The sequence below is a fragment of the Ictidomys tridecemlineatus genome, unplaced genomic scaffold (genome assembly GCF_052094955.1).
Source record: "Ictidomys tridecemlineatus isolate mIctTri1 unplaced genomic scaffold, mIctTri1.hap1 Scaffold_89, whole genome shotgun sequence".
NCBI classification, from domain to species: Eukaryota; Metazoa; Chordata; class Mammalia; order Rodentia; family Sciuridae; genus Ictidomys; species Ictidomys tridecemlineatus.
In genome coordinates, this window is record NW_027526129.1 from 1,081,681 (window position 1) to 1,094,547 (window position 12,867).

Below are 12,867 nucleotides of genomic sequence, written 5' to 3' on the forward strand. Positions count from 1 at the left end.
TTCGCTGTTGACATTGCATGTAAGGTGACCTTGCTCAAGGAACAAGGCAGATCCGGGTTTAGAGCTGATCAGGTTTGAGGAAGTATCCCACTCCTTAGGGTGTTCCCGGTTTAAGACAAAAGGAGTTTTAGGGAAGTTGGAGGTTGAAGATTATTGCTGCTGGGAGTAGGGCGTGCCTGCAGCCTGAGTTCTCCTGGAGAAAAAGTTTTTAGGAGGTGAATTGTTTGGGAGATTGGATTGCCCCTGAACCTGTGTGGAGGCGGTGTGAGTCGGGAATAAAGAATTGCTGTTTGAATCTACAAGGCTGTGAGTGCCTCCTGATTCTGTGCCCAGCCAAGACTGCAGCATTAATTTTCTCCCCCCTTCTGATTAATTAAACAACAAGCAATGTGGCTAAAGGACCGTGCCTGGTAGGTTGTCCAATTCAACATATGGTTCTTACCTGTCATGGGAGAACTGACCTTTAGACGTCAGTTTCCTGTCTTGGGTTGAATCCACTGCAACCAGATCAACCCGTCACTGACTACCGGTCCAGCATTCAGCCATGCTTGTGGATAGGCCTAAGCACCAGTGTGTGGGGGGGTGAGGTTCTTGCCTCACCTCTGTTGGCCCCCAAATTTAACCTTGGTGCCAGTGGGGGGGGTGAGGTTCTTGCCTCACCTCTGTTGGCCCCCAAATTTTAGACCATCACTCGTAGAAGGGAGGAGGATACATTTTTTAACCATTAACCCTTTTTATAAATTCACATTCTAAAACAACCCTTATAAAATTACTCCACTTTAATAAGATGAAATACTTTCATGTTTTTTAAGGTACTGTTATACTGTAATTGAAACCCAGCTGAAACTTCTTATACTCTCTGTATATAAATTACACATGATAGAATCTTAAAACTTAGTAACCTTGTTTCAGCAAAGACACAGACCAAAGCAATATTAAACATTTTTCCATTTGCCAATTTATGAAAACACACATAATGTCTAAATATATTACCTTATGGAACTTAATAAGTAAAGAGTACTTGATTTCATATTTAGTGGTTGATATTTTAACATTTTAGCTTTGTAAATGAATCAGCTGTCTGTAAAAACCAAGACAAGTATAGTGAACAGAACTAGCCATCTTTTTCTTGTTGAAGAAAATCCTTCTACAGGATACCATAATGGTCCCATTGATATACTTAATAACTCATCTTTATAAAGCCATGGGCTACATTTTTGTATTGTATCAACATATGCCATAGTTTTTCTTGGTCTTACTGGGTTACCTCCTTCCTCTAACAATTTTTCTTCCTCGGAGGCGAACAACTTCAAACCTTGAGTCAACCATTTTCCCCAGTTTTCCTGAGAAAGTTTTAGGAACAGGCCACTTGAAATGAAAACAAAATAAATCAAAACAAGAACACATTGTTTTTTGAAGTGGTCACCCATTTTTTTGCTCTCCTTCAGGAGCGAGCAAATTCACTTACCCCCAAGCTTCAGACGTCCCACGTACGGGCCACCATAATGCCGCAGTCTTGGCTGGGCACAGAATCAGGAGGCACTCACAGCCTTGTAGATTCAAACAGCAATTCTTTATTCCCGACTCACACCGCCTCCACACAGGTTCAGGGTCAATCCAATCTCCCGAACAATTCACCTCCTAAAAACTTTTTCTCCAGGAGAACTCAGCGGGAACTCAGGCTACAGGCATGCTCTACTCCCAGCAGCAATCATCTTCAACCTCCAACTTTTCTAAAACTCCTTTTGTCTTAAACCGGGAACACCCTAAGGAGTGGGATACTTCCTCAAACCTGATCAGCTCTAAACCCGGATCTGCCTTGTTCCTTGAGCAAGGTCACCTTACATGCAATGTCAACAGCGAAATCCATTTAACATGGGGTACGCTGGCAAGGAAATTTTGAAACTTCATTCCTACTTGACAATGGCCCTCAGCACTCCCCAAGTGCTTGTAAAAGTAGATTTGGACAAAGCTAGGAAAGCATATACTATCAATACATCTGCTATAGTGGTAATACATTTTAGAGATTTTTGTATTGTTTTTACTTATTAATTTTTATGACTATTGTGTATTGGTTAAGAAAGACATAAATATTGGTTTATGAGCAATGCTACAAAATGTACAGGTAAATTGTTGCTAGAGGTTATTTGGAATTGCATTTATAACTAGCTTTGATTTACATAGTTTTAACCATATAGTATCCAATAATCTTCTATGCAGATCTTTTATTTACTTCTGAAGTCTTAACTTTATATGCTCTGTGTTGAGAATTAAGCTAAATGTAAAAAAGAAAACTTCAGTGGTTGGAAATGTTGCTTTAATAGTTCTGTACTTAATTTTTATTTGGAATAATAATCTCAGTGTAATTGTTATAGCAACTTTCTTTCTTGGTTATACCATATACCTATCTATTATGTGTATATTTCCTGCCACTTCTGATAAATCTCTTATTTATATTCCTTGTACAGAATTTATTTGATATTTGTCTCTTTTGCACTATAGGTTGGCCGTATGTTTGGATACTTTCCAAAAGATTTCATCAAGGTAGTTCGTGGATATACTAAAGAAGAGCTACAAATTCCAACAGATGTAAGTTATGGATTTCTTTTTTGTTCTCAATTGTAAACTGGCTTATAAACCCATCAGTTATATTCAGTTAACTGCTTCTGAATGTTTTATAATGTGTTTGGGGGGCAATCTAACATTTGTGTGTCAGATTTTCATTTGAAATCAGACTACCTGTAAAAAAAAAAAAAGTTTGAAAGGCATTCAAGGGTGATTATATTATAATCTGAGAGTTGTCTAATATATTGAAACAGATATTCTAAGAGGCAAATAATTTCATTTTACAGGCAAATCTCATTGGATAGTTATTAGACATTTTAAGTATATTTAGGTTAAATTAATAAACTCTAACTTTTATACTAGGTTAGAAATATGTACTTACAAAGGTTTTCTTATTCTTAGTCATATATGGGATCATAGTCATGTTATAGATTTGGAAAAGGGGACCTGAGCATTTCAGGTGATGTTCAGTCTCAGATCTTTTAAGGCCCCAACTGCTTCCTTTATACAACATTCCTGTATGGTGCTCTAACTTAAATTGATTTTGTGACTGAAAGGATTTCGTGTTCTAGAATTCTCACTTCAGCTGATTATTTTCTAGAGTTTTAAATTGTATAGTAATTGATGCCCACCAACACTGAAACATCTTTGGGCAGCTCTTTGTAGTGGCTGTAGAATATGCAAGCTGCTAGGCTAGGACAGTTCTTAGATTAGATGGACTGAATGGATAAAGTCATCCTGTTTGTTGTTGCTGTTCCTAAAATTTCTTTATAATCTCAGGGGCCATAAAATCACTTCTGTTGCTTGTTGGACTTCATTGTTGGTAAAGAGAGTTCTTGGGATTTAAGCTGTGACAGCAGTTCACTGATTACAGAGAACTCATTTGTTTTGAACTCTGCCTTCTTATTGTATTTCCCATTACATGCATCCCTCATGGCTTAGAAATGCATGTGATGAGGAGAGGAAATCACTCATCCCTACTACATTGAACTGCCTCCCCCATCCCCGGAACCCCCGCAGAATATTATGAAGATTTAATTAGGAATGGAAATTTTTTAAAAACATGTCCATTCATACTATGGCTCCTTTTATATCAATTTGCTTACTAGTAGCAAGAAGGAAGACTAGATAATATACACATAATCCTGAGAGAGATCTTAGTGACTGTGAAACCCTGATGAAGAGAAAGGTGTATACCTTGTTGAATCTTGTTTTCAGTTTGTTCTTGTGGTAATAGTAATGTGAGGAGCCTCCTTAATATCATTCTTTATTCCATCCAATGTACTTGTATCTCAGTAAGATACTTTAAAACTGATTCATCTTTCTCAAGGCTGCAGGATCTTCCAGCTTCTCCTGAGAAAATGATTAAGAGTTAAATTTCTGAAACATAGGTGTAGATATTAAGAGCTGGAGGATCCTATAAGTGATACCTTGCCTTTCCCTACTTATGTTCAGAGCAAATTGAGAGAGACCCAAGAGTCAGGCAGTTGGAGACCAAATTGTCACCATTTTTACTCATTATGCTTTTTAAAGAATATGACCCATGTTAAAAAAAAAAGAAAGAAAGAAAGAATAGACTTTCTAACACTGTAGTCTAGAAAAAGACAGATTTACTCAGCCATAGATGGAGTTAGGCAGTGGGGGTTGGAGGAGGGTAATCTGGTTGACCTCAAAGATTCTTTAGAACCAATCCTGAATTTGGGAGCATGGATGAGTTTGCTTTTGTGATACTTTGTTATTGACACATTAATGGTTTTCTTTTCCTTACAGGAGACAGATTTTGTTTGTTTTGATGTTGGAGGAGATGATTTTGATAATTATAATGTAGAAGAACTTCTAGGATTTTGGGAATTGTATGATTCTGCAAATGAAGATTCTGAGAAAGCTATAGAAAAAGTGGGACAATTTCCTGAAGTCTCCCAGGATGTTGAACCTGAACCTAAACCAGCAGTAGCAAACTCACAACAAATTGAAAGTGCATTCTCAGAAAACACTGTGGATCTTGAGGAACAATTTTTGGCTCAGAAGAACCATCCTCATGCAGATAGTCAAACAGATAATGCTCAGGGTGAACAAACTTCATTTGAACTTTTTGAAGAAATACTACCAGATAAATTGAAAGTGCCAGAAAGTGAAAAAAACAAAACCAGCAACATTTCTCAGGTCTCAAACGAACAGGAGAAGACTGATGCTTATAAACTTTTGAAAAAAGAAATCAATCCTTATCTAGAAACCAAAGAAAACAAACAAGAAATGAGTATAATTTGGAAGATTTTAAAGAAAACTGAAACCACAGCCAAAAGGGTAGACATGATGGACAAGGAACGAGGTGATATGGAAATGGGAAAGGATGAAAGTCCTCTGGCAGATGAGGCTTTTTTATAAATTTGACTGTATAGTTCAGTCATCCTTTAAATGGGATGAAAACAATTAACCCTCCTGTATCCTTGCCCAGTTGTTCTCATGGGCTCATGCCAGGACATGGAGGGCAGTGTTGAGGTATCTGGAACTGTGTGCTGAGGGGGAGTGCTGATCATTGGGCTTAAGTGGGGGTAGATAGTGTCATCCATCTGGCTCAATGCATTCTTCTCCCTTGTAGAGATGCAGCCACCCCATGAAGATGATTTTCCTAAAGAGAACACAAATCGTCTTAATAGAAATCTTCATGAAGAGCCAAACCTCCTGCGTCATCATTTTAATATGAACCATCCTGAAGAGCCCAGCCTCTTGAATCAACCTGTGACTGAGGACATGGGTGTTTCAGAAGTGTCTCAGATCCCAAATACTGAGAAAGTAGACCCAGGTAAAGCTTGCCAATTTTTCTCTACAAAGTAGAGGCATTACCATAATGAAGGCTTTCAAGGATATTTGTTGCCAAAGGTACGAAATAGAGCAGAGAGTGATATAGGTACATGTGAGTTCAAAAAAAAATATATCTTAAGTGAGAGAAAAGCAAGAATAAAGATGACTAGAAATCAAAAATAGGCCAGAGACTGTAACTCACCTAAAAGCAAATGTTTAGGTATGACTAGCTTGTGTAAACCATTTACAACTAAAATATTTTTCTTCAAAGGCCTTATGCTCTAATACTGTAGTTTTCAACCAGACAAACAGCACCAGAAACTCTAGGGGTGGGACCCACAATCTGTGTTTAGCAGGCCTTCCAGGAAAGTCTGGCCTAGTACAAGTTAGCTTGAATAATCACTGTTCATAGTCTCATAAATTCTGTGTTTTTCTTCCCTTTTCTTCTAAATGGAATATAATATAGCTCAAGTCCTGTTTTGACTTGCTTCCTGGACATGGTAATTAAACTTTTTCAAATGCAGTCAATGGTACAGATCTTTATACTATATACTTACAGCAAACAGTACAGAACTGCAATCGATTTTAGATTGACACTTACAAATACTTCATCATAGTGCACAATATCCAGTGGGAGATGAGAAACAACTTTTCAAAAAAATCCCCAATAATGGCATCAACAGCATTCTACTTTTGTGTTGCTCACTCTCATTTTATCAATAAATTAGATGATGACTAATTGTTTATTTTAATCCATCCAGTATGGTGCTATGAAGCCATAATTACTGTATTTTGTGTTTTTAAAGGTTCTGGTCTGTAAGCATAGCTATAAGCATTATCCTGCACCAGTGCAGGGCTTGGCAGCACTGATCTGAACCTCCCCCCCACCATCTGCACACACAGAGTGTAGGAGAACTCATAGCAAGGGGGGATTCAGTTAATTTGAGAAGGAATAACATATGAGTTCTCCCATTTTCCAGAAGACATTGCATCCATATATGAACACTACTGACTTCTGAACTGTCTTTAACTCTATAATGTTATGAAAATGAATCACGCACCATTACGATTTGTTATTTTCATGCTCCAAAACTTTCAAGAATAGGGAAAACTTGACTTACAAAATTAAGAATGAATTATTTCCCTGGCCTTTTAAGTTCCACCACAAAATGATGTCAATGACCTTTAATAGGTAAAATCTTCCCAAATGTCATTTAATGTGTCTCAGGTGCTGAGATGCTGAGCCAATGGGGCAGACTTCACCAGCAGTCAAATTAATAGACCAATAGTGAATGGAGGGCCTGGGGTTGTAGCTCAGTGGTAGAGCGCTTGTCTAACATATGAGGCACTGAGTTTGATTCTCAGCACTGCATACAAATAAATAAAATAAAGGTCCATCAAAAACTAAAAAAAAAAAATTAGGCAAAAGCTTAAAAAAATAGTAGTGAATAGAATCTCAGGGTTGAGAAAGACCTTAGAGGCAACTTGTCCAACTTCTTAATAACTGCATGCTGGACTCCTGCTGTTTAATCAAACATACCCCAGGCTCATGTAACTCATACTGAAATTCCACCCCTACAAGCTCTCAGGTCTAACTGGAATTCTACCTCATTCACAGAGCCTCAATGCAGGTCTGTACCCAATTCCCTTTAGTCTCTCTTGGTACTACTGTGTTCTTTTTAAATAGTTGTCATCTGTCCATTCAATAAATAATTGTTGAGTATCTCTGCCAGGTGCCAGATACTGTGTTAAGCCTTGGCCCATTTCACCTGCAAATCTGCAAACCAAGACTCCCTCTCTTTCAGCTTTCCTAAAATTTTAAACACAAAGTTTCACCAGCACTAAATCCATGTTTTTTGAATGTGACCCTGTCTATATATCTCTGGTTTTAAAAATTTTTCTTGAGTAAATATTGTTCTGGTAGCAGTTGTATGGCCATGGAAGTAGTGGAGAGTAGACTGGAGATTGTTCATTTTATAATTGAAGGGTTTGACAGCTCTAATTAGGATTTTGAAGTTTTCTTCTCTGTTGTGTTAATTGTCTTTAGGAGAGCCACATATTCCAGGCACTGTGACTCATATATTTAGTGAAACACTCGATGAATATTGAAACTGAAGAGAGACAATTCTTATTCTATAGCATAAAATAAAATAGCAATTTCCCCTTTCAATTTTAGAGCTACTTATAACAGAAGGTACTCCTGTTGATGCTGCTGATACAGAAAACCAACTAGAGATAAAGGTCGAAGAGCCAGCAGATGCCACCCTTTTGGACAACATACTTTTCTTGTTATATTCATTCTTGCTTTATTTGTCTAAGATGGTAAGTTTGACATAGTTTCTTCAATTAGAATGTTGATTATTTATTAGTTTTTAAGTGGCTTCTGGTCATGAAGTGAAAAACTTAAAATGTCTTTATGAAAATGACTCTTGACCCTTTGAGTAGATAGCTCCTGAAACAAAAGCCATAGGGGTGTGGCTTTAATGGCTACTTGGTTTAGCACATGAGGAAGATTTGCTGTCTACCAAGGCTGGACATTTGCACACCTGTAAAAACTTGGTTCTTCCCCTCAGAACCTTTCATTCTGGCAGGGAGATAACAGCATTCACTTGAAACACAGTAAGATAATGGCAGAAAGAGAGGTAGAACATTATTGTCCATAAATGCATTTATTATGGTTGGAAGGGTGATCAGTAAGGTCAGAAAGTGGTTGAGATGTGTTTGAAGCACAGGCAAAGGGCAAACAGGAGTCTGACATGTGGTTTGTTGTTGATTAGACAGGCTGGGGTGGTGGGGGAAGCTGGCAGTCAGAAGAAATGTGTTCAGAGAAATGGAAACATGAAGAAAGGATATTTGGGGAGGGCAGGAGAATGTGAATAGTTGGTGTTGTAAAGTGTGAAGTTGGAAGGGGATGGGCCTGTTGGAGAGGCCAGCAAATCTTAAAGGAAGTCATGAGCCAAAGTAGCATTAGACCATTAATAGTGGGGATCCTTAGAAAGTTTTAAGAATGAAAGGAATTAGGTTAGATCTGTTTCTTAGAAAGAGTCACTTAAGGCTGATCTTTCTAAAGAAAATCATGATCCAAACAAGACATTTAATCTGTCTAGAAGCTTATCTAAGCATTTTAGGACTTACCTCCCCCCTATTGGTATTTGTTGATATTGGACTTTTAGAGTTTAATTATAGGAATGAGAAAGCTTTTAGAGGTTGGAGGATAAGATGGTCCTAGGGCCATTGTGACAGTAATCCTCCTCAACTGAAGTTGTTTCCTGTAGGTTGTGTTATTTCAAGGCTTGTGTAAGAAAGATGATGTTGTTGTTTGCCTTGTAAAATGTGTAGATTTTGAAGCCAGGTAGATCTGGTTTCAAATCCCAAGGTTATCATTTAGACGTTTGGGCAAATAACTAAACTTTTGAAAAAAGTTTTCCTCATCTGAAAAATGTAGATAATGCTTACTCCAATCATAAGAATTAAATGATTTGACAAGGTAAAATGTCTGGTGAGGTGTCTGGCATTTTGAAGGGTTTTACCCCTACACACGCCCTAATTCTCATGTAGACAGTCAGAAGGTGATATAAAGACAATGAATACCTGGGGAGGAAAGACCACCAGGGTGGAAAAGATGTGGTGGGGAGAAACAAATCATTTTTCAGTTGGCTCCATGTTTGTTCATGATGGTGGCAGCCACCTGGGTAAGGGGTATGTACGAGCCAGGCAGTTAGAATAATTATATTTCCAGTGATTAAAGCAGTCTTCTACAGTCATAATTTGATTATCAGAATGAATCAGCATCACTTGGAAAGTTAACAGCCTCATGATATGGGAAGGATTTCTTTATTCATATTTTTTAGGTATGCACAGAGCCCTCCTCTAGGTCTAGGTCAGGGGACATGAATGTGGTGCAGGTATGGTCAGTGATTGTACGGTGATAGGTAAGACATAGACGTGAGTGGCAAAGAAGAGGCACAATGTTAGGAGACTGATTTGAAAGGAGATTTTAAAAAGGCATTTTGATGGCCCAGTATGTACAGGACATTGTGCGAGGACTAAAAGAGTCTAACAGGTGTAAGGTATGATTGTGATTTTTGAAAGCCTTAAGAAAAAGACTTAACAAATATATGCAAAAATTATGAACAAGTCAATGTAAAATCTTAAACAAGTAGTATGATATCTGATAGGACTGGAGAGTAATAGGCTCTGATGTGTTTGGGAGATGTGCACCAATCAGATTCATTGATCAATGGAATCTTAGCAGAATCTTAGTGTTAGAAGAAACCTTGGAAGGCTGTTAGTCTAGTTTCTCACTCATTGCTGTTATTTTCTTTACTGTGGCCCTGACGAATAGTTATGAGGCCTGTACACCAGTATTTCCTAGCATGAGTCACTCTCTTACAAGGCTATATGTTCTTCTGTTGTCTAGTTCATCCTTGTATTGACTCCAAATTTTCCTCCACATGATTTCCTCTATAAAATTGAATTCTTTTCTACATAGAAATCCTTTAAATATTTGAAGTTATATCTTAATTTAAAAATTATTTTTAGTATTTTTATCATGGAAACTTTCAAATAAGAGCAGAGAGAATAGTAGGGGACTATAGGTAACCATAACATACTGTATATTTTAGAATACTAGAAAAAAAGATTTTGAAAGTTTTACCATAAAGAAATGATGTTTGAGGAGGTAGATATATTTAACTGATTTAAACGTTACATAGTGTATACATGCATCAAAATGTTATGTTACCTACTTCAATAATTATAATGTTTGTTTCTATGTACTAGTTAAAAAATAAATTTAATTAGAAAAGCTTTAAAGAAAAGCATAGAGAATAGTATAATGAACCCACGGGCCATCACACAACTTAACAGTAATTCCTTGATAGCCAATATCAGTGAGTTTTTAAAATTTGTTCTAATTGGTTATACATGATAGCAGAATGCATTTCAATTCATTGTATATAAATGGAACAAAACTTTTCCTAGTTGTACACAACACGTGTAGTCCTACATGTACCTCGGGTAATGTGGTTCATCTCATTCCACCATCTTTCCTATCCCTCTGCCCCCTCACCTGTCCTACCTCCCCTTTGCCCAAAGTTCCTCCATTCTTTCCATGCCCCTTACCACCCACCTCACCCCCATTATGGGTCAGCATCCACTTTCAGAGAGAACATACAGCTTTTGGTTTTGGGGATTGGCTTACTTCCCTTAACCTGATATTCCCATTCACCCGCAGATGCCATAATTTTTTTCTCTTTTAATGCTATAAGTAATATTCCATTTCATATATGTACCATTCATCTGCTGAAGGGTTGGTTCCACAAAACTATGGAATACTTCACAAATGTGGGTGTCATCCTTGCTCGGGGACTATGCTGATTTTTTCTGTATTGTTCCAATTTTAGTATATGTGCTGCCAAAGCAAGCACACTCTGAGTTTTAACAAATGTAGATACCCATGTAAAAACTACCATAATAAAGATATAGAACAGTGTTTTTTTCACTAGAAAAGGGGTTTCCTTGGAATCCTTCCCAGTGAGTGCCTTCACCACCTGTTCCAGGCAACCATTGATAACTTTTTTTTTAAACTATAGATTCATTTTTCCTACAGTACTGTTTCATATATATGCCACTATAAGTGGACTCATATCTAGGAGTGCAATTGCCTCCTATGTTTAATGTATGTTTTTGTCTTATGTGATACTGTCAAGCCATGCTAAAAAATGACCACAATCATTTTATACTTCCACCAGCAATTTAGGAGACTTCCACTTGACTTCATCTTCACTAGCACTTGGGCCATTCTAGTGGGTATGTCTTTGTGAGTTTATTTCCTGATAATTAATGATATTGAGTGAACTTTTTTTTTCTTTTGAGATAGGGTCTCACTAACTTCCTTAGGCCCTTGATAAGTTGCCAGCCTCACACTTGGGATCTTCCTGCCTCAACCTGGGATTGATTGCTGGGATTACAGATATGTGCCATGATGCCAGGATCAAATACTTCTTCATGAGCTGTTGACCATACTGTTTTTGTACGTCAACTCTCTCTGGCTAGCTGGAATCCAGACTTCTCCCAGCTCAGTGCCAACTGTGGGATTGGTTAGCTTATAGTTGTTCTTGGCCCTCACAGGTACTGCTTAGAATGTAACCCCAAACTGAAGACCACCTCCATGCAGATTTCTGGAACTCTTTTTCTTTGTGGCTCCCATGTTTCTGGTAGTTTTCTCTACATATTTTTGGCTGCTTAATCTCCTGGAACTCTGGTCTCTCTCTCCTCAGTGAGACTGTTGTGCCCCATTTGTGTTCCCCTTTTCAAACTGAGGTCTAGAGGGTGCTCTTAGGGGTGACAGTTGCATGTTCCTTGTGGCTTTCTATCTGAAAAATAGCTCTTTAAAAATCTTTTTTGACTGGGCATGATGGCACATGCCTTAATCCTAGTGGCTCGGGAGGCTGAGACAGGAGGATCACGAGTTCAAAGCCAAAAGTGAGGTGCTAAGTAATTCAGTGAGACCCTGTCTCTAAATAAAATACAAAATAGGGCTAAGACTGGGGATGTGGCTCAGTGATCAAGTGCTCCTGAGTTCAATCCCTGGTACCAATATATATATATTCCAACTTTCTGGTTGCTTTCAGTGGGAGAACAAGTCTCATATAAGTTACTCTCTATTGATTTCTCCTTTTGTTGTAACTTTTTGCAATAATTGAAAAAAATATGTTTGTGGGACTTCTAGGATATATTGTAGTTTGGGTGAATAAATGACATCCCCCTGGTACAACAATTTAACCTGTTTTCTCTATTGCCTTTTTTTTTGGTGGTGCTGGGGATTGAACCTCGGGCTCCATGCATTCTAGGCAAGTGCTGAGCTAACAACCTCAGTCTCTCTCTGTTGCTTTATATTTCTTGGAAATTGGTAGTCAGGTTTAGGTTCAATTCTGTTTCTTATGAAAATTTAATAGGAAATATTGCATTGACATCTGCATGTCCTCTCCTTTGATCTTGACTACTAGTCAACAGTGACCTTGGTGAGATTTGCTAATATATTACAGGTTGCAAAATAGCAATGGTCTGAATTGCTGGGATTTTTCTTTCTTCATTTAAAGGCTGGGATGCCTATACAAATAAAAAATTATGATTGATTATTCTTTCTTTTTTTTGGTACTGGGGATTAAACTCAGGGGCACTTGGCTAGTGAGCCATATCCTCAGCCCTATTTTGTATTTTATTTATATACAGGGTCTCACTGAGTTGCTTTAGCAATTCACTTTTGCTGAGGCTAACTTTGAACTTGCTATCTTCCCTCCTCAGCCTCCCAAGCTACTGGGATTGCAAGTGTGTGCCACAGCGCCTGGCTATGATTGATTATTCTTTACACAGATATTCGGTTTGTATAATTAAGGCAGGAGATAAACATTTGATTCCTTTTCTTCATTTAAACACTTTTCAGAATAGTAAGGTATTATTCTAGCATTATCAAATGATACCCAAAGGGGCTTTTGA

General features: G+C 37.8%; 1 non-coding gene and 1 pseudogene across 2 annotated transcripts in view; one reads left to right on the plus strand and one right to left on the minus strand.

Annotated features, from left to right (window-relative positions):
• LOC144374801 (transport and Golgi organization protein 1 homolog) overlaps positions 1 to 12,867 on the plus strand; it is a 77,292-nt pseudogene that overhangs the window by 34,488 nt on the left and 29,937 nt on the right. The window contains exons 3-6 of the transcript XR_013434089.1: positions 2,503 to 2,589; positions 4,336 to 4,894; positions 5,165 to 5,368; positions 7,544 to 7,689. The product of XR_013434089.1 is annotated as a transport and Golgi organization protein 1 homolog (transcript). The remainder of the gene's footprint in view (positions 1 to 2,502; positions 2,590 to 4,335; positions 4,895 to 5,164; positions 5,369 to 7,543; positions 7,690 to 12,867) is intronic.
• LOC144374820 (U6 spliceosomal RNA) lies at positions 10,690 to 10,796 on the minus strand. Its single transcript, XR_013434097.1, has one exon. It is a non-coding gene; the product is annotated as a U6 spliceosomal RNA (small nuclear RNA).